Genomic DNA, 19,729 nt, shown 5'->3' on the forward strand with positions numbered 1-19,729 from the left:
CACCCCAACTTGGCGGTGGCAGCCATCCCAACTTGGCGGTGGCAGCCATCCCAACTTGGCGGTGGCAGCCATCCCAACTTGGCGGTGGCAGCCATCCCAACTTGGCGGTGGCAGCCATCCCAACTTGGCGGTGGCAGCCATCCCAACTTGGCTGTGGCAGCCATCCCAACTTGGCGGTGGCAGCCATCCCAACTTGGCGGTGGCAGCCATCCCAACTTGGCGGTGGCAGCCATCCCAACTTGGCTGTGGCAGCCATCCCAACTTGGCTGTGGCAGCCATCCCAACTTGGCTGTGGCAGCCATCCCAACTTGGCTGTGGCAGCCATCCCAACTTGGCTGTGGCAGCCATCCCAACTTGGCTGTGGCAGCCATCCCAACTTGGCTGTGGCAGCCATCCCAACTTGGCTGTGGCAGCCATCACAACTTGGCTGTGGCAGCCATCACTACTTGGCTGTGGCAGCCATCACTACTTGGCTGTGGCAGCCATCACAACTTGGCTGTGGCAGCCATCACAACTTGGCTGTGGCAGCCATCACAACTTGGCTGTGGCAGCCATCACAACTTGGCTGTGGCAGCCATCACAACTTGGCTGTGGCAGCCATCACAACTTGGCTGTGGCAGCCATCACAACTTGGCTGTGGCAGCCATCACAACTTGGCTGTGGCAGCCATCACAACTTGGCTGTGGCAGCCATCACAACTTGGCTGTGGCAGCCATCACAACTTGGCTGTGGCAGCCATCACAACTTGGCTGTGGCAGCCATCACAACTTGGCTGTGGCAGCCATCACAACTTGGCTGTGGCAGCCATCACAACTTGGCTGTGGCAGCCATCACAACTTGGCTGTGGCAGCCATCACAACTTGGCTGTGGCAGCCATCACAACTTGGCTGTGGCAGCCATCACAACTTGGCTGTGGCAGCCATCACAACTTGGCTGTGGCAGCCATCACAACTTGGCTGTGGCAGCCATCACAACTTGGCTGTGGCAGCCATCACAACTTGGCTGTGGCAGAAATCACAACTTGGCTGTGGCAGCCATCACAACTTGGCTGTGGCAGCCATCACAACTTGGCTGTGGCAGCCATCACAACTTGGCTGTGGCAGCCATCACAACTTGGCTGTGGCAGCCATCACAACTTGGCTGTGGCAGCCATCACAACTTGGCTGTGGGAGCGATCACAACTTGGCTGTGGCAGCCATCACAACTTGGCTGTGGGAACCATCACAACTTGGCTGTGGGAACGATCGCAACTTGGCTGTGGGAACGATCACAACTTGGCTGTGGGAACGATCGCAACTTGGCTGTGGCAGCCATCACAACTTGGCTGTGGGAACCATCACAACTTGGCTGTGGGAACGATCGCAACTTGGCTGTGGGAACGATCGCAACTTGGCTGTGGGAGCGATCACAACTTGGCTGTGGGAGCGATCATAGCTGGGTTTAAAGCTTTCCCGTAATACAGTGGTCTGTCTGCTGAGAGACCGATTTTAATTGTTCAAAAACTTACCATTTAAGGCAATTTTTACTTCCCACTAACTTTGGAAAATGTCACAGATATGGAAAATGCATAAGTGGCATAAACACACGCACTTTTATTAACACATCGGCTGTTTCCCACCAAGGCAGGGTGACCTGAAAAAGAGGAAACTCTTTCATCATTCACTCCAACACTGCGACATCAGAATCCATCCTTCAGAGCGCAGGCACTGTACCACCCATCTCCAAGATCGCAAGTCCGGCCTGCATGTTTCCCTGAATCCCTTCACTCCAACAGCACGTCAAATCCTAAAAACCATTCCTCTCCATTCGCTTCTACCTAATACGCTCATGCATGCCTGCTGGAAGCCCAAGCTCCTTGCACACAAAACCTCATTCACCCCCTTCCTCCAACCTTTCTTAGGCCGACCCCTATCCCGCCTTCGTTCAACTACAGATTTATACTCTCTCCAAGGCATTCTGTTCTGTTCCACCCTCTCTGTCCGAACCACCTCAACAATCTCCTCCTCAGCCCTTTGGATAATGCTTTTAGTAACCCTGCACCTCCTCCTAATTTCCGAACTACTGATTCTCTGCATTATACTCAGAATGAACATTGCCCTCAGATACGTTGTCTCCACTACCTCCAGCCTTCTCCTTGTTGCAACATTCACCAAACCATACCACGGGCGGGGTTAGAACCCGCGATCACAGAGTCTCAAAACTCCAGAACCATGCTTCACATACTCTCATGCATTCCCTTCTTTGTTTCCATGGATAATGTTCTTTTTCTCCAGATTCTCCTCAGTGCACCACTCATATTTTTCCTCTCATCAATTCTATGATTCACCTCATCTTTCATAAACCCATCTGCTGACAAGTCCACTCCCAAATATCTGAATACATTAACTTCCTCCATTCTCCCTCCTTTTAATCTGATATCCAGTCTTTCATTACCTAAGTTTTTTTTCCTCATCACCTTACTCCATCCTATTTCCACTTTTAATTTCCTTCTTTTGCATACTCTTCCAAACTAGGTCACCAACTTCTGCAACTTCTCTTCACACTCTCCCAAAAGCACAGTATCAGCAACAAAAAGCATCCGTGACAATTAAACATTTTGTGTTAGATTCTTCAAGTTTTAATCCCACACTTCTTGCCAACACCCCATGTATAAATATACTGAACAATCATGGTGACATCACACATCCATATCTAAGCCTTACTTTTACTGGGAAATAGTCTCTCTCTCTCTCTTCCCTACATGCTCTAAATTGAGCCTAATATCCTCGTAAAAACTAACTTCTTTCAGCAACCTGCCTGCGTATGATAAGGCAGATAGGGGGCCTCATTGGTTCCCTATCTGCCTTATCATACGCTTTTTCCAAATCCATAAATGCAACAAAAACCTTTATCTAAATACTGTTCACCTATATGTTTTACTATAAACACTTAATCTACACCCGCCCTTCCCTTTTTAAAACCTCCTTGTTCTTTTGTGATCCTGCCTGCTCTCCGTCTTACTCTTCATTCTTTCACTAATAAATCTACCATACACTACTCGGTACACTTAACAGGCTTATTCTCTTATAATTTTTACACTTTTCTTCTCTTTGCCTTTATACAAAAGAATTATGCATGCTCTACTCAATTCCTAGGTACCTTCCCCTTTTCCACACATTTATTAAATGAAAGCACCAATCATTCCAAAACTATATCCTGACCTGATTTTAACATTTCTGTCCTTATTCCATCAATCCCAGTTGCTTTACCCATTCTCATTCTAGGAACTGCTTCACGCATCTCCCCCACACTCAGAACTGGTTCCTCCTCACACCTACAAGATGTTATACCTGCCTGCCCAATGCACGAAACCACAGCTTCCCTACTTTCAACAACATTAAACAATTCCTCAAAATATTCCCTTCATCTTTCCCATACCTCTAACTCTCCATCTAGCAACTCTCCTCTCGTTCCTAAACCCTCGCTTAACATGTCCCAAAATCTCTCTCTCCTCTATACTCCTCTCTTCTCTAGGTGTATACACACTTATTATGACCAAATTTTCGCATCCGACCCTAATTTTAATCCACCTAATCCTTAAATTTATACATTTATATTCCCTCTTCTCCATTCTTAAGTGATCCTTCGACATTATTGCTACCCCTTCCTTAGCTCTAATTCAGATACTCCCATTTATTTCTCCTTACTGAGACTTATCTACCACCTTCAGCTTCGTTTTGATTAGGGCTACAACATCCATATTCTTTTCATAACACTGGCAATCATCTCTATCATCTGCACTACTTCCACGCTTTATAAACATTTTCTTCTTATTTTTAGAAAATTATACAGGACAAGGGGTTACCAACCCCTTGCTCCAGGTATTTTTGTCACCTCTTACGACACGCATGGCTTACGGAGGAAAGATTCGTTTCCACTTCCCCACGGAGATAAAAGGTAATAAAAAGAACAAGAACTATTTAGAAAAATAGAAGAAAATTCAGATCGGTATGTGTACATTTACGTGTACATGTATATTTAGTGTGCTTAAGTGTAAGTAGAAGTAACAAGACGTACGTGTTTATAAGACATGCAATACTATAAATTTCAATATTAATTTTCTTCACAATTTGTTACATACTTCCATTTACACTCTCGTTTACAGTCAACCTTGAATGTTGTACGATAAAACTGTTGTACTCTGGTTGTAACTGGAGAGACCCGACTAGTAAGCTCCACTAGCTACAAAACGACAGTGTGAAGCCATCAAGTCTTGTTTACTAGTCCTGATTATAGTGTACAAGTTTCACAGGGGCAAAATATTCCACGGTGTGACGTTCGATGTATGCTAGTAAAATCGATAGAATGTTATACATTTGTTTGGATGTAATTATTTTAAATTTAATTTGCTTAAATTTAATGTCATTAAAGTCTAATTAAACGGAGATTGATGTTTTCTAAAATAACGTTGATTTTGAATGAAGATGACTAATTTCTTTCAGAAAAATGGTTAGCCTTACTATGTCATACAGTCAATAATAAAGATCTACTCTGAAATAAAATTGAATTTTTGAAATCAATACATACAGTACTTATATATCTTGATTTTATTAAACCTCCATTCCATGGACATGCAAATTTTACCATAAACTTTCAACACTGCTATTTGAACTATATCATCGAGTTTCGTTTAGATTTATACTAACAACTGGTTCATAATTTAGATTTAGAGACAGAATTCCTGCACTTTTACTTACAAATGCATTATACAGGTGCCAACTCAGAATATGTGAACAGAAAGGTGTTTTGTCTAGAAATGGTCTCAGTTTATCCCGCTGTTATCATTTTGAATTTCGTTTACATTCAGAGTTAAATAAAATCTATCTGTGAATTCATGCGATTTTTTAAAAAAATTGGGACAAATGCTTTAACTGTCCTGGCCTCAATTTTTTTTTGTCTTTACATATGCAGAACTTTAAAGCGTAATAGTGAAAATCAATTCAACATTTTGTTAAATAATTTACTATAGCTTGCTATATACTGTAGGTATTTTCAAATCAGTTATATATAGCGTTCTTTGATTTGCATAATAGTATATATATTTTTTTTTTTTTTTTTTTTTTTTTTTTTTTTTTTTTTTTTTTTTTTTACTTAGAATATTTGTTCTGGGGGTTAAAGAAAATTATCCAAGACTTTTTCATTTAATTATATATAGTATATACATCGCATTAGTTGCTTTTTTTTTAATAAAAAATTTACTTTCTGAAATTTTTAGTTTCTTTTAGTCTTCCTTGAAATGTGTTAGTTTTATGAGTAATGTAAATGTAATTCTGTTGTTTCTCAATAGTATTCATGTTATTTTTTTGCTTTCTTACTTTATATAGTAATTGTTAATTCTGATAATTTATTGTAATAATGGTTGTGATAATTTCAGAAGACATTATTGCTTGTTATAATCATTAAGCTTGAATCAGTCTCCTTCGAAATGTATTAACTAAATTTCTCAGTGTGTACACCGAAAATTACATACATTTCTTCAGTCAGCACTTTTCAAACAAAGAAAAGTACAATTTTCAGCCTTTTCAAAAAGCTTTGAGAATATGAAGCACCAGGTTTCTTGACAAAGGGTTAAGCCAAGCCAACAAAAATCTTGTATAAAACCGACAATTCGACAAACAAAACAGAAGACATCTTGGTGGAAAAATTAATCACACTCTTCCACAAGGCATTAAAAAAAAAAGCCACTGAAATAACATTTTCTTACGTAGAAAAATTAGGCAGTTACTTTTCTAAAAATATCACAAAAATACAGTTTCAAATGAGACTAATAGTGTATCAAATTCTATGCAACAACTGTGATCTGGTGTGTATTGGAGAAACTTTGAGAAACCGTGAAACCAGGAAAGCTAAGCACCAGCACTTAGTCGGCTACGGTCAAGAAAGCTCTGCACTGGTCCTGTGTATCAAGAATTCGCATCACATCAATCCACTGGGACGCCGCCATCATTTACAAAATAGAGGACCCTAACAAACTGAAATCAAATGAAGCAACATTAACTGTAACTATACCGAGGTTTAACCTTTCAAAAGGAACTTTTCAAACGAATGTGATACCTAAATAAGCACTCAGGAAACATATCCTATTGCCTACTTCCCGATGACTTCAAGAAACTTCACCTCTACTCATCACGAGTATAAGTGCTCCTACTTGTGTGCTCTCCTCAAAGCTTTGCATTCTCCTGAAGACGTCCTCAGCTAGAGATCAAAATTTACATTCATTCTTCCACGGTTTTGCGTTCTTTCGTGGTTTCTCTGATTATCAAGTTATGTTTGACAAGTCCAAGACCATCCCACCCACATGATAATGGGACGTGTGTAATGTTGTATGTGCGGTGATAACTCAGCCTTACAAGTCTTCTGCTGTTCTATTATTTTTACAGTTCCTTGATAATATGAGAAATCACGAAAGCGCCTGGAATTTCACTTTTTCAAAGTGGTTGTTTTACACACACACACTATATATATATATATATATATATATATATATATATATATATATATATATATATATATATATATATATATATATATATATATATATATATATTGAAAACATAAATGAACGAAATTACTTTGTCCTGTGTGTTTACAAAGGACAAATACGAAACAGCGCTATTGATGCAGATACAATGAGACGTTAATAGTTGTACCCTCTCATTAAATTTACTACACACTAATAGCAATTATTTATATTGAGAAATGCGAGGACAAAAGCCTTGCAGTCCAATAAACTAAATAAATACGCATATAATGCGCGAGAATGTAATGTACTTCCTGATGCTTTAAATCAATACCCTGTTGAACCACATTTCAAATTCATGTGATTGCAAGTAAATAAATACGACAATATTCATTCTGTACAGAAATATATCGACAAAAATCCAAAAACGAATTTTTTTTTCTAAACAGTGCAGTTTGTTCATGGAATATTTTAAGGCAGAGTATATGAAGGTATTTATAAAAGCATCCGATTATATGCAAATTATTTTCTATCGCTTATGTCTGCTTTTTGTTGGTAAGTGCGTGTATGTTTGTGTATGTGTATTTATGTATGTGCGTGTACTCGCCTGTGCGTGTTCACCTATATATAGTTGCAGGGGTCGAATCACAGACCTCCTAGCTACTAAGTCTACTCCCTCCCTGTTCCAAGAGCTTTATCGTAATTCATCTTAGAGCTATGTATGGATCCTGCCTCTGCTACTTCACTCTCCAGATTGTTCCACTGCCTGACAACTCCAAGGCTGAAGAAATACTTCCTAACATCCCTATGACTCAACCGAGTTTTCAACATGTGCTCATGAATGTGTATGTGTATATACGAAAGCGTACATTTGCGTGTATGTATGTGAATTGCGTATACTTGCATTTACTCACCGAAATGTGCTCACCTACGGGGCCAGGAGCTGCGAATCAACCCCTGTAACCACAAATAAGTGATTTCATGTGCCTGAAGGGCTCCGTCTCAGCTCATGGCCTCAACTCTTCAATAGCGTGTCTGTGCATTAATAATTACCAGGATGAATTTACTAAATCTGTATAGAATGACGTGGTTTGATTCTGTTAATTTTATAGCCTATGCTGTGAAACGTTAAACCCTTTGTATTTCGCAGTCAAATCTATTTCCCAGCAAATGGCGAAGTCACTGCAACACTGATTCACATCTCCGTTGAACTTCCTGTATATTTTTGTAACGATTCTTTGGCTCATCTGAGTGTTTAACTTCCATTTATGTCGCTAAACTTTATTCATTCCTAGCAATTCTGTCGTTTACTCGTGTGTGTTTTGGTTATGGTCCAATTTTCGGGCTTAAACATATTGTTCTGCACGATGATCATTAAGGCTGCCTTTAAGCCTTGAAAAGGATGAATAAACTTTCAGTGAATGAATATATATATATATATATATATATATATATATATATATATATAGATATATATATATATATATATATATATATATATATATATATATATATCCTTTCAAAATACTGACAATGCCGAAGTATTCTTAATGTTACTTTACCTTGGTCCAGGTGGGTAGATGTAGCTCGCCTGGTGTTTCGTGGAAGTTCCTGCCTCAGTTCTGGTACCAGCTAAATGTAAACCCATGGATTTTTTTATGACTTCTTTTATGTATTTATTTAGGTAAGGGTCGTACAGTTGCACTAAATTCTCTTTGTGTGTGTGTGTGTGTGTGTGTGTGTGTGTGTGTGTGTGTGTGTGTGTGTGTGTGTGTGTGTGTGTGTGTGTGTGTACACGTACGTATTCACCTACTTGTGGCTGCAGCAGTCGAGTCACATCTTTCATCCCCGCCTCTTCGCTCATCGCTACTAGGTCCACTCTCTTCCTGCTTCAAGGGATTTATCATACCTCTCCTTAAAACAATGTATAAATCCTGTCTCTGCTACATCACACTCTAGTTTGTTTCTCCTGACAACTCTATGACTGAACAAATACTTCCTCCGAGTTTTCAACCTCTAGATGTGACACCTTCTGCTGTGTCCCATCTCAGGAACATCCTGTCCCTGTCCAACTTGTCAATTCCTCTCAATATTTTACATGTCGTTAACATGACCCCCATATCCATCCTGTCCTTCAGTGTCGTCAAGTTGATTTCCCTTAACCTTTCCTCATAGGACATACCCCTTAGCTCCGGGTTTACTCGTGTTGCAAACCCTTTCCACTTTCTCTAGTTTCTTCAAGTGCATGACAAGGTGTAGGTTCGATACTGCTTCTGCATAATGTAATATGGGCCTGACATACACATTGTACATTGTCTTGAATCACTCCTTGCTTAGACACCGAAACGCTATTTTTAGGGTTTCCTGACGCCTGTATGCTGCAGCGGTTATTTTGTTGATGTGCACCTCAGATGTGCTAGGTATGATAGTCACTCTAAGATACTTTTCCTTTGAGTGAGGTGTGTAGGCTTTGACCCCGTACACCGTCTGTGCTCTACTTTGACCTTTCCCAATCTTCATTTGTTGTACCACGTTTATTACTTGTCCAGATCCATTTGAAATCCTACCTGCTCCATGTCCGCTTGAGTTCTCAGTAACTTCTCATCGCCTGCAAACTGGGACGCCTCTGAATCTATTCCTTTAGTCATGCCATTCACATATACCAAAAACAGGACCTGTCCTAGGACTGACCCTTGTGGAACCCCACTAGTCATATGCGCCCACTCTGACACTTCACGTACCATCACTGGTTGTTACCTTAATGTCAGGTATTGTCTGATCCATTGCAGTGCCTTTCAAGTTATTCCTGCCTTTTCCTCTAACTTTTGCACTAATCACTTGTAAGAAACTTTGTCGCAAGCCTTCGTACAGTCTAAAAAAAAAATACACTCTACCCATCCTTCTCTCTCTCTCTCTCTCTCTCTCTCTCTCTCTCTCTCTCTCGTCTTACCCCTGTGACCTTGTAAAACTCCAATAGATTTGTGGCATGTTTTTCTCCTGTACTGGTTATCATGGAAAAGCTAATTCCTCTCTAGGTGCTCCACCACTCCTCCTGATAACGTTCTCAGTGACTTTACATACTGTACTTTAATGCTGTCTCCAATTCTTAAAAAAATCGATTACATTTGTTTTCCACACCTCGGGTATTGCCCTGTTAGGATAGTGTTCAAAACTGTTAGCGGCGCACACACTGCCTCTACTCCCTCTCTCAGGTGTGGTGTGGTGTGGTGTGTGTGTGTGTGTGTGTGTGTGTGTGTGTGTGTGTGTGTGTGTGTGTGTGTGTGTGTGTGTGTGTGTGTGTGTGTGTACTCACCTATTTGTGATTGCAGGGGTCGAGTCACAGCTCCTGGCCCCGCCTCTTCGCTGATTGCTACTAGGTCCTCTCTCTCCCTGCCCCATGAGCTCTATCATACCTCGCCTTAAAACTATGTATGGTTCCCGCCTCCACTACGTCACTTTCTAGGCTATTCCACGGCCTGACTACTCTATGACTGAAGAAATACTTCCTAACATCCCTTTGATTCATCTGAGTCTTCAACTTCCAGTTGTGACCTCTTGTGTCTGTGTCCCTTCTCTGGAACATCCCGTCTTTGTCCACCTTGTCTATTCCGCGCAGTATTTTATATGTCGTTATCATGTCTCCCCTGACCCTCCTGTCCTCCAGTGTCGTCAGGCCGATTTCCCTCAACCTTTCTTCGTAGGACAATCCCCGTAGCTCTGGGACTAGTCTTGTTGCAAACCTTTGCACTTTCTCTAATTTCTTGACGTGCTTGACTAGGTGTGGATTCCAAACTGGTGCTGCATACTCCAGTATGGGCCTGACGTAAATGGTATACAGAGTCTTAAACGAATCCTTACTGAGGTATCGGAACGCTATCCGTAAGTTTGCCAGGCGCCCGTATGCTGCAGCAGTTATCTGATTGATGTGCGCCTCAGGAGATATGCTCGGTGTTATACTCACCCCCAGATCTTTTTCCTTGAGTGAGGTTTGCAGTCTTTGGCCATCTAAACTATATTGTGTCTGCGGTCTTCTTTGCCCTTCCCCAATCTTCATGACTTTGCATTTGGCAGGGTTAAATTCAAGGAGCCAGTTGCTGGACCAGGCTTGTAGCCTGTCCAGGTCTCTTTGTAGTCCTGCCTGATCCTCATCCAATTTGATTCTTCTCATTAACTTCGCATCATCTGCAAACAAGGACACTTCTGAGTCTATCCCTTCCATTATGTCGTTCACATATACCAAGAACAGCACAGATCCTAGGACTGACCCCTGTGGAACCCCGCTTGTCACAGGCGCCCACTCTGACACCTCGTCGCGTACCATGACTCGTTGTTGCCTCCCTGTCAGGTATTCTCTGATCCATTGCAGTGCCTTTCCTGTTGTGTGTGCCTGATCCTCTAGCTTTTGCAGTAACCTCTTGTGAGGAACTGTGTCGAAGGCCTTCTTGCAGTCCAAAAATATGCAGTCGATCCACCCCTCTCTCTCTTGTCTTACTTCTGTCACCCTGTCATAAAACTCTAGTAGGTTTGTGACACAGGATTTTCCTTCCCTGAAACAGTGCTGGTTGTCAATTATACACTTGTTTCTTTCCAGGTGCCCCACCACTCTCCTCCTGATGATCTTCTCCATGACCTTGCATACTATACACGTTAGTGATACAGGTCTGTAGTTTAGTGCCTCATGTCTGTCTCCCTTTTTAAAAATTGGGACTACATTTGCCATTTTCCATACCTCAGGGAGTTGCCCAGTTTCAAATGATGTGTTGAAGATCTTTGTTAATGGCTCACACAATATCTCTGCTCCCTCTTTAATTAAGGACCCAAGGAGAGATGTCTGGTCCCACCGCCTTTGAGGTGTCAAGTTCGCATAGCAGCTTCTTCACCTCCTCCTTGGTTATATGTACCTCATCCAGCACTTGCTGGTGTGCCCCCCTGTTCTGATTTCCTGGAGTCCTACTGGTTTCCACTATAAATACCTCTTTAAATCTTGTGTTGAGCTCCTGACATACCTCTCGGTCGTTTGTGTGTGTGTACTCACCTATTTGTACTCACCTATTTGTGGTTGCAGGGGTCGAGTCCTAGCTCCTGGCCCCGCCTCTTCACCGGTTGCTACTAGGCCCTCTCTCTCCCCGCTCCATGAGCTTTATCAAACCTCGTCTTAAAACTGTGTATGGTTCCTGCCTCCACTACGTCATTTTCTAGGCTATTCCACTGCCTTACAACTCTATGACTGAAGAAATACTTCCTACTATCTATCTGACTCATTTGTGTCTTCAACTTCCAATTGTGGCCTCTTGTTTCTGTGTCCCCTCCCTGGAACATCCTGTCTTTGTCCACCTTGTCTATTCCACGCAGTATTTTATATGTCGTTATCATGTCTCCCCTGACCCTCCTGTCCTCCAGTGTGGTCAGGCCGATTTCCCTTAATCTTTCCTCATAGGACATTCCCCTTAGCTCTGGAACTAACCTTGTCGCAAACCTTTGTACTTTCTCTAGTTTCTTGACGTGCTTTATCAAGTGCGGGTTCCAAACAGGTGCTGCATACTCCAGTATGGGCCTGACATACACGGTGTACAGTGTCTTGAATGATTCCTTATTAAGGTATCGGAATGCTGTTCTCAGGTTTGCCAGGCGCCCATATGCTGCAGCAGTTATCTGATGTGTGCTTCCGTGTGTGTGTGTGTGTGTGTGTGTGTGTGTGTGTGTGTGTGTGTGTGTGTAAAGAGAGAGAGAGAGAGAGAGAAGAGAGAGAGAGAGAGAATGAATCCTGCTAGCGTGAGTGTGTGATGTATATTTATGTCTAAGGGGAATGTTTCAGCAAAGAAGATAAATCGAGTTCAGAACTTCAGAACAGCAGCACTCAAAACCTCACAGTATATAATGAATTACCAATTTAAATATTTTATTGGGGATCCCCAGAAAGCGGGATAACTATAGGTGCTTTTTTTTTCTATTTTTTTTTCTTGCTGTGTGTCAGTGCGATAACTGGATAATGCCTCTTCTGATCGCCTCGAAAATTTCAACTTTTCTGCATGTTGCTTAAAAGGAACTTTGGATAGTTACTTGTCTTTATAAGCACAAAATTAAAAATTTTAAGCATGCTAACGTAAGAGAATTCTGTGTGATAACTCAAGAATGCCTCTTCTTTTATTTTTCAAAATTTGAAAAACAGGAATATCCTATTTTGATGAAGATTCGGATTGTTACCAGAATGTGTCTCTCATCGCATACCTTTCTTCAATATATCGCCTGCACAGTGGGCCTTGCCAAGGCACTAGTGTATATATATATATATATATATATATATATATATATATATATATATATATATATATATATATATATATATATATATATATATATATACACACACACAAAATATATATAAAATGTCGTGCCGAATATGTAAAACTGGTCAATTAGCAAGAACTCATTTAAAATTAAGTCCTTTTTGAAATTTTCTCTTATACGTTTAAAGACATATTTTTTTCATTAATGTTAATTTAAAAAATTTTAATTTTGCACCAAAAGAATCTTAGAAAACTTACTTAACATTATAACAAGAGCAATTTATTTTAGCCTAACCCAGCTAAATATATTTTAGATTTGTTTACAATAATTTAATAATAAACAAACACAGTGAAATATATTTTTTTCGTTACGTTCAAAATGATTTTGGCGAATTTATTGCATACACAAATTTTCGGCTGTCCTATATGGCAAGATGAGCGTTGCTATTTAAGCCAAGATCGCAAGTTCTGCCTATTCGGCAATATATATATATATATATATATATATATATATATATATATATATATATACACACACACACTGATCTCTGGCTGAAGGAGACTCGAACCTACGAACCTTAAAACAAGGTACGCAGTGCTATACCAAACTCACCACACGGGACCAATACCTTGGAGTCCAGCTTCCGCTAGACTTTGATCCAAGGCAGCCAGCTTTCAGGGAGAAGGCTTACAGCTTTTCATCTCCCTGAAAGCTGGCTGCCTTGGATCAAAGTCTAGCGCAAGCCAGACTCCAAGGTATTGGTCCAGTGTGGTGAGTTTGGTATAGCACTGCGTACCTTGTTCTAAGGTTCGAGTCTCCTTCAGCTAGAGATCAGTGTTTGTGTATATTTCGCCTGCTCTCGCGAATTCCTTGCATATATATATATATATATATATATATATATATATATATATATATATATATATGTATATATATATATATATATATATGTATGTATATATATATATATATATATATATATATATATATATATATATATATTTTTTTTTTTTCAACAAGTCGGCCGTCTCCCACCGAGGCAGGGTAACCCAAAAAAGAAAGAAAATCCCCAAAAAGAAAATACTTTCATCATTCAACACTTTCACCACACTCACACATTATCACTGTTTTTGCAGAGGTGCTCAGAATACAACAGTTTAGAAGCATATACGTATAAAGATACACAACATATCCCTCCAAACTGCCAATATCCCAAACCCCTCCTTTAAAGTGCAGGCATTGTATATATATATATATATATATATATATATATATATATATATATATATATTATATATATATATATATTTATTATATATATATATAGGTAATAATTTTGTACCAAAAGAACCTTAGAAAACTTACCTAACCTTATTATAACAAGTGCAATATAATTTAGCCTAATCCAACTAAATATATTTTAGATAAATTTACAATAATTTAGTAATAAACACAATGAAATATATATTTTTCGTTAGGTTCAAAATTTTTGCGAAAGTATTGTATACACAAATTTTCCCTTACCTTATCCGGCAAGAAGAGCGTTGCCATTTAAGCCAAAATTGCAGTGAACAACACGGTGACATCTAAACAAACAAGTGTAAAATCATTAGGCATGTTGACATTTTGCAATTTGTCGGCGAGTCCCTGTTCCAGACTTGCTATCTTATTTGGAAGAAGAATTAGATGGATTCGCTTTGCATTTTGATAAAAATATTATTGATTTGATTAAGCTGTGTGTAGCTGATTGCAACTTTGAGTTTGCGGGGAAATACTATGATCAAAAACAGGGAATGGCGATGGGTAATCCGTTTTGTCGCTTATTGAGCAATCTGTATATGGAATTTTTCGAGGCTAGACTGTTGAAAGATATCCTGTCATGTAGAGCTAAATGGTTCAGATATGTGGATGACATCTTGTGTCTTTGGCCAAACGATATGGACCTGGACACCTTTTTACCAAGACTTAACACTTTAGTCCCGTCTATTAAATTCACCGTGGAGAAAGAGGTGGACTGTACACTTTCACTCTTAGACGGGTTGATACACTGGGCTGATAGAAAGCTTAAGTTTACAGTATATACGAAGGCCAATAATGTATGCTCATACATTCACTATTATTCCAACCATGAGACTGAAGTCAAAAGGAGTGTATTTCTTTCTATGTTTTTGAGAGCCTTCAGTGTGTGCAGTCCTGAGTTCCTAGATGAAGAAATTAAAAAAATATTTGACATTAGCATGAAACTGCAGTATCCTAAGGTGTCTGTGGAATCTGCTTTGCTGGCGGCTAAGAAAACTTAATATAAAACAGAACCAAGGATAACACCTCGGACCAAGAATTTGCTGGTCCTCCCATATAACCAGAATTTATCTACCGAATGCTCTTATAAGACTTAATATAAAAGTAGTATTTAAAAATTCACGAACTGACAGAAGCATCCTGATAAAGAATTAACCCCAACAACGTGTTGGTGGTGTCTACAGAGTTGGTTGCAATGGTTGCAGTCTCTCCTGTTTGGAACAAACGGGACAACCATTGGAAATGAGAATATCAAAGCACCGTTATTCGTTGCGTATAGCACAGGAGTCGAACGCGATTTTCAACCATATTAGAGCTTGTAATAACCCGGCAAACTGGCAAGAAGCAAGAGTCATCTTCCTTTGTTCCTCCTGGCTTGAAAGAAATAATGTACAATCGGCAATTTCGTTTTTAGTCGATGCAATAGTACATGGTCTAAAATTGGGCTCTTATATGAATGCATTAGACTGTCTTAAATGTAGTACCACACTGAGGAATTAGGGTCTATTTTCCCTGCAGTTTCTATAGCTGCCAGTGACTCCTACGTCTATAGCGGAATATGACCGAATTTTTTATTGTCATGTTAATTTCGTTTAGGATATTAAAATATCAATGCTTGTGGATTTTTACTAATGCTATAATATTCATCCTTCTAGCTGTGGGTACTGTTGTGCCTGGGGGCATTTCCTGTTTTCCCCTTCTCCCTCCCTCATTCACTCCAGTGAAGACGGTCTTTTGGGAACATACTTGCTTGGACATTCACCTCTTTTCTGCAATTTTGCAAACTCCTGATGATGCGTTGTTTGCAACACGAACGGCCTAGAGCTATCATTCTACTTCCCTCGTGGTTCTTTTGCATATTATATATATATATATATATATATATATATATATATATATATATATATATATATATATATATATATATATATATATATATATATATATAATGTCGTGTCGAATGGGTTAAACTTGCGATTTTGGGTTAAATAGCAACGCTATTTTTGCTGAATAATGCAAGTAAATAAAAGTACCACAGTGAAAAAATAATAAACAGGGAAAACCTGAGAGTTTTCATGTCCTAACACATCGTAAGAGGAAGAGTGACAAAACGTTTCCTCAAAGTTTCGAGTTGTGCATACCTATTTTTATCAATGTATTATAGGTATCTTACTGGACTACAATTTCATCAATGAATAACAGTAAAACTATTTCCAGTAAAACAGAAAATTGCAAACATGTCAAACCTCTAAATAGATTAACAGTCAAATAATGACGTTCGCTCAATTAGACAGAAAAAAAGTGTAATGTAATTCAAATTAAGCATTTCAGACCATCAGCGTCAAAACATAAGAATGGATGAGCACTGCAGTAAGCTCACCAGGTCACTCCATGAATACAATTGCGTATAAAATTTAATACAAATTGTTCTTTTGACAAAGAACACAATCTAAACGTTTGTGGAAAATATTGTGGAATATTCTGTACTATAAAATTATCAAGTTATATACCAGAACTCAAATTCGAAATATGTTATGCATCATGCTTAATAAGTGATGATTCCACGATATTTCGTTGAACTGTTGAATTACGTGAAAGTAATTCTTTGGCATTAAGCCAATCTATACAATGACCTGTATCCCTCACATGGAGGAACAAAGTACTGGATTCTTGTCTTGGATTTATTGCTTATTTATGCACGTAAATTTTAGGTATGTATATTGCAGATAGTCTCCCCCTTTGTCTTATATACTCGAACCTAAACCTCGCTCGTCTCAAAATCTTTACTGCTGTTACAAATCTACTATTTTCATAAATTTTCAACATCTGTCAAATTGTTTGTAAATATTTTTCGCTCTTGTACTTCTGTATAAATACAGCACCTGATCTACACATCCTTTACTTTATTTATAATCTACTTTTTCCTCTGCAATGCCACATTCAAACTTACCATTAACTCTGTCAATATTATTATTCCGTTCACATTATTATTCCACTAAAATGTTCATTCTCTTCCCAATTTCTCTAATACTAAAGGAATTAAGTAGACACTGTCCATCAATATGTATCCCATTTTTTTTATACAAATATTAAGCAGCTACACAAAGTACGACAAAATTGTTTTCCCATCTGCTGTTAGCTTCTCTGTTTTAATCCCATCTGTCCCGGTCCCTTTACCCGCTTTCATTCCACCAACTTTCCTTTTTTTTTCACGGGTCAATTTTACAATCTAAGGTAGACTACCACCCTCCAGGATGCGACCCACAACAGTCAACTAAAACCCAGATACCTACTTACCGCCAGTGGAATAGGGAAAGAAGGTATAAGGAAACATGTCACTTCCTCCACCCACATCTTTTGCTCTAACTTCTGCCTGAACTTATACCTCTCTGATCAATGCATCAGATTATCGCCGCCTCTGTTATCATCTATTAATCCTCAAAATGTTCTGTCCATTTTCCTAGTATATATCGCATTCTGTTAGCTTACCTCTTTCGTTCTTAAAATGCCAAATCCATTTTTTCTTTATTTACTCTTGCTTTCCATAACTCATTTTTACGTTGTTAAACCATCTCATACGCTAACCTTTTCTTCCCTACCACCCAGTAATCATTCTCATTTCCATCTGCGCCCGTTAAGGTCAACTGTGACCTCTGGCTCTGCCTTTTTAAAGGCAACCCATACCTCTTCGACCTCTTCCTAGTTGTCTTACCTTTCTCTTTCTCTCTCTCTCTCTCTCTCTCTCTCTCTCTCTCTCTCAATCCACCTTTATTTTAATAGTAGTTGATACTTATCATTAAAAGTCCCAATCATTACTTCAATCAGTTTCACTTCTGTAATAATATTGGTAGAATTACTGCCAAAATATTGAAAGGACACATGTGCAACTAATGCAACATTTTGTGGCAACGTTTCGCTCTCGAGGAGCGAATCAACTTAAAGCTCCTAGTGAGCAAACCGTTACCACAGTAAAAGGTCACATTAATTATACAGTTTGCGTGCATCCAGCAGTAACAGCCTGGTTGATCAGACCCTGATCCACCACGAGGCCTGGTCTAAGAGCCGCGGAGGCGTTGACCCCCAAAACCCTCTCCAGGTATACACATTTGTTTCTTTACCTAACATTTTCACTTCTTTCTTACCAACTGACAAATTTCCACGTATACTTAATACGTCTCTTATTCTTATCGTAACTAACCCCTAAATAATAATCTGATACATGGGTTTCTCTTCGAAAAAAAAAAAACATATCCATAAATCTACAAACGACTGTGTGCTATATAGTACCTCATATACTTATTTTTTTTTAAATATGCTCTATATATTACAAAAAATTTTCCTATACATAATTATTTTAGAGAGACATTCATCTTAATCATTCAACAGTGTCTAACACTTCGGAATTTTGATCATCCATAGCACTATTCTTTGTTCCAAACTCCCTAAACATTCTCAGAATCAATCATTCAATCTCTCTAATGACGTCAGGTAGTTACAATAACTCCTTCTCAGAGCCCATTTTGATATATACATCTTTCCCTTTCATTCAAGAGTCGATTATTTACTACCACTATTCCTTCTTTAGGTTTAGTTCTTTCAGATTCACCCGATTTAATATTTACTCATCTCCATCGAAATTCTCCCAACACTTTCGCCAAGTGCTGGACATCTGGCTTGATTTCATTCACAGTTTTAACAATCAATTACTCATCAAATATCTCTACTACAGTCAGGCTCATTTAAACAGTCCAATACCAAAATTTCTTTGTCTTTTAAGTAACTAATGAAGACTGATTCATCCTCCTCCTGCTCTCAGACTTTTAGTTGCCTTCTTCGACACGCATTCCTTACGGAGAAACGATTAAACCCCTCCTCGCCATGGAATTTTGGTAAGAACCACTACAAGGGCAAGAATTTTTAGTAATTCATTAAAAAACGCAGATGTTTATACACGTATGCACATTCACATGAATGTATAAACATATATTAATGTGTACATTTTGAGAAGGATCTTATCTTTCCTTAGCCACTTACATATGTCGAGCTAACAAAGTTCTAGTAGTTGATCATATTTATTGTATCTTTACTAATGTGTCAATGATTCACATTAGCAAATCAACACGAAAAGTTCGCATCTGTCGAATACTTTTGTTTAAGCAAGGATGGTATAATAATTCTGAATTTAGCATTCATATTTATAAATACAGCCACAAATTCTTTAAGCCATTAAAAACAAAATTGTCTCCCCTTTTATCTTCTCTTGCCATAACTAAAATAATTTGCTTGTTACCATTAATAGGTTACTAACTTATCTATGTCGTTAGGGAGGCAAAGTATCATACCTGCAGTGAGGAGATTATTGTTAACTGTGTGGTGGAGCGCTGGTCACCAGTCAGGGCGAGGGACCAGTCAAGACTGAAGGCAGAACGAGATGTTACACCTCTCGTCTACTGTACAACGACATTATGTGTGTACTCACCTATTTGTACTCACCTATTTGTGGTTGCAGGGGTCGAGTCTTAGCTCCTGGCCCCGCCTCTTCACCGGTTGCTACTGGGCCCTCTCTCTCCCCGCTCCATGAGCTTTATCAAACCTCGTCTTAAAACTGTGAATGGTTCCTGCCTCCACTACGTCATTTTCTAG

General features: G+C 39.1%; 1 protein-coding gene across 1 annotated transcript in view; it reads right to left on the minus strand.

Annotated features, from left to right (window-relative positions):
• LOC128704023 (uncharacterized) overlaps positions 1-19,489 on the minus strand; it is a 40,744-nt gene extending 21,255 nt beyond the window's left edge. Inside the window, exon 1 of the mRNA XM_053798954.2 lies at positions 19,429-19,489. The gene's annotated coding sequence lies outside the window, so the exon portion shown is untranslated. The remainder of the gene's footprint in view (positions 1-19,428) is intronic.
• Between the last annotated feature and the right edge of the window lie 240 nt (positions 19,490-19,729).

This window comes from Cherax quadricarinatus, chromosome 37 (genome assembly GCF_038502225.1).
Source record: "Cherax quadricarinatus isolate ZL_2023a chromosome 37, ASM3850222v1, whole genome shotgun sequence".
Classification (NCBI taxonomy): domain Eukaryota; kingdom Metazoa; phylum Arthropoda; class Malacostraca; order Decapoda; family Parastacidae; genus Cherax; species Cherax quadricarinatus.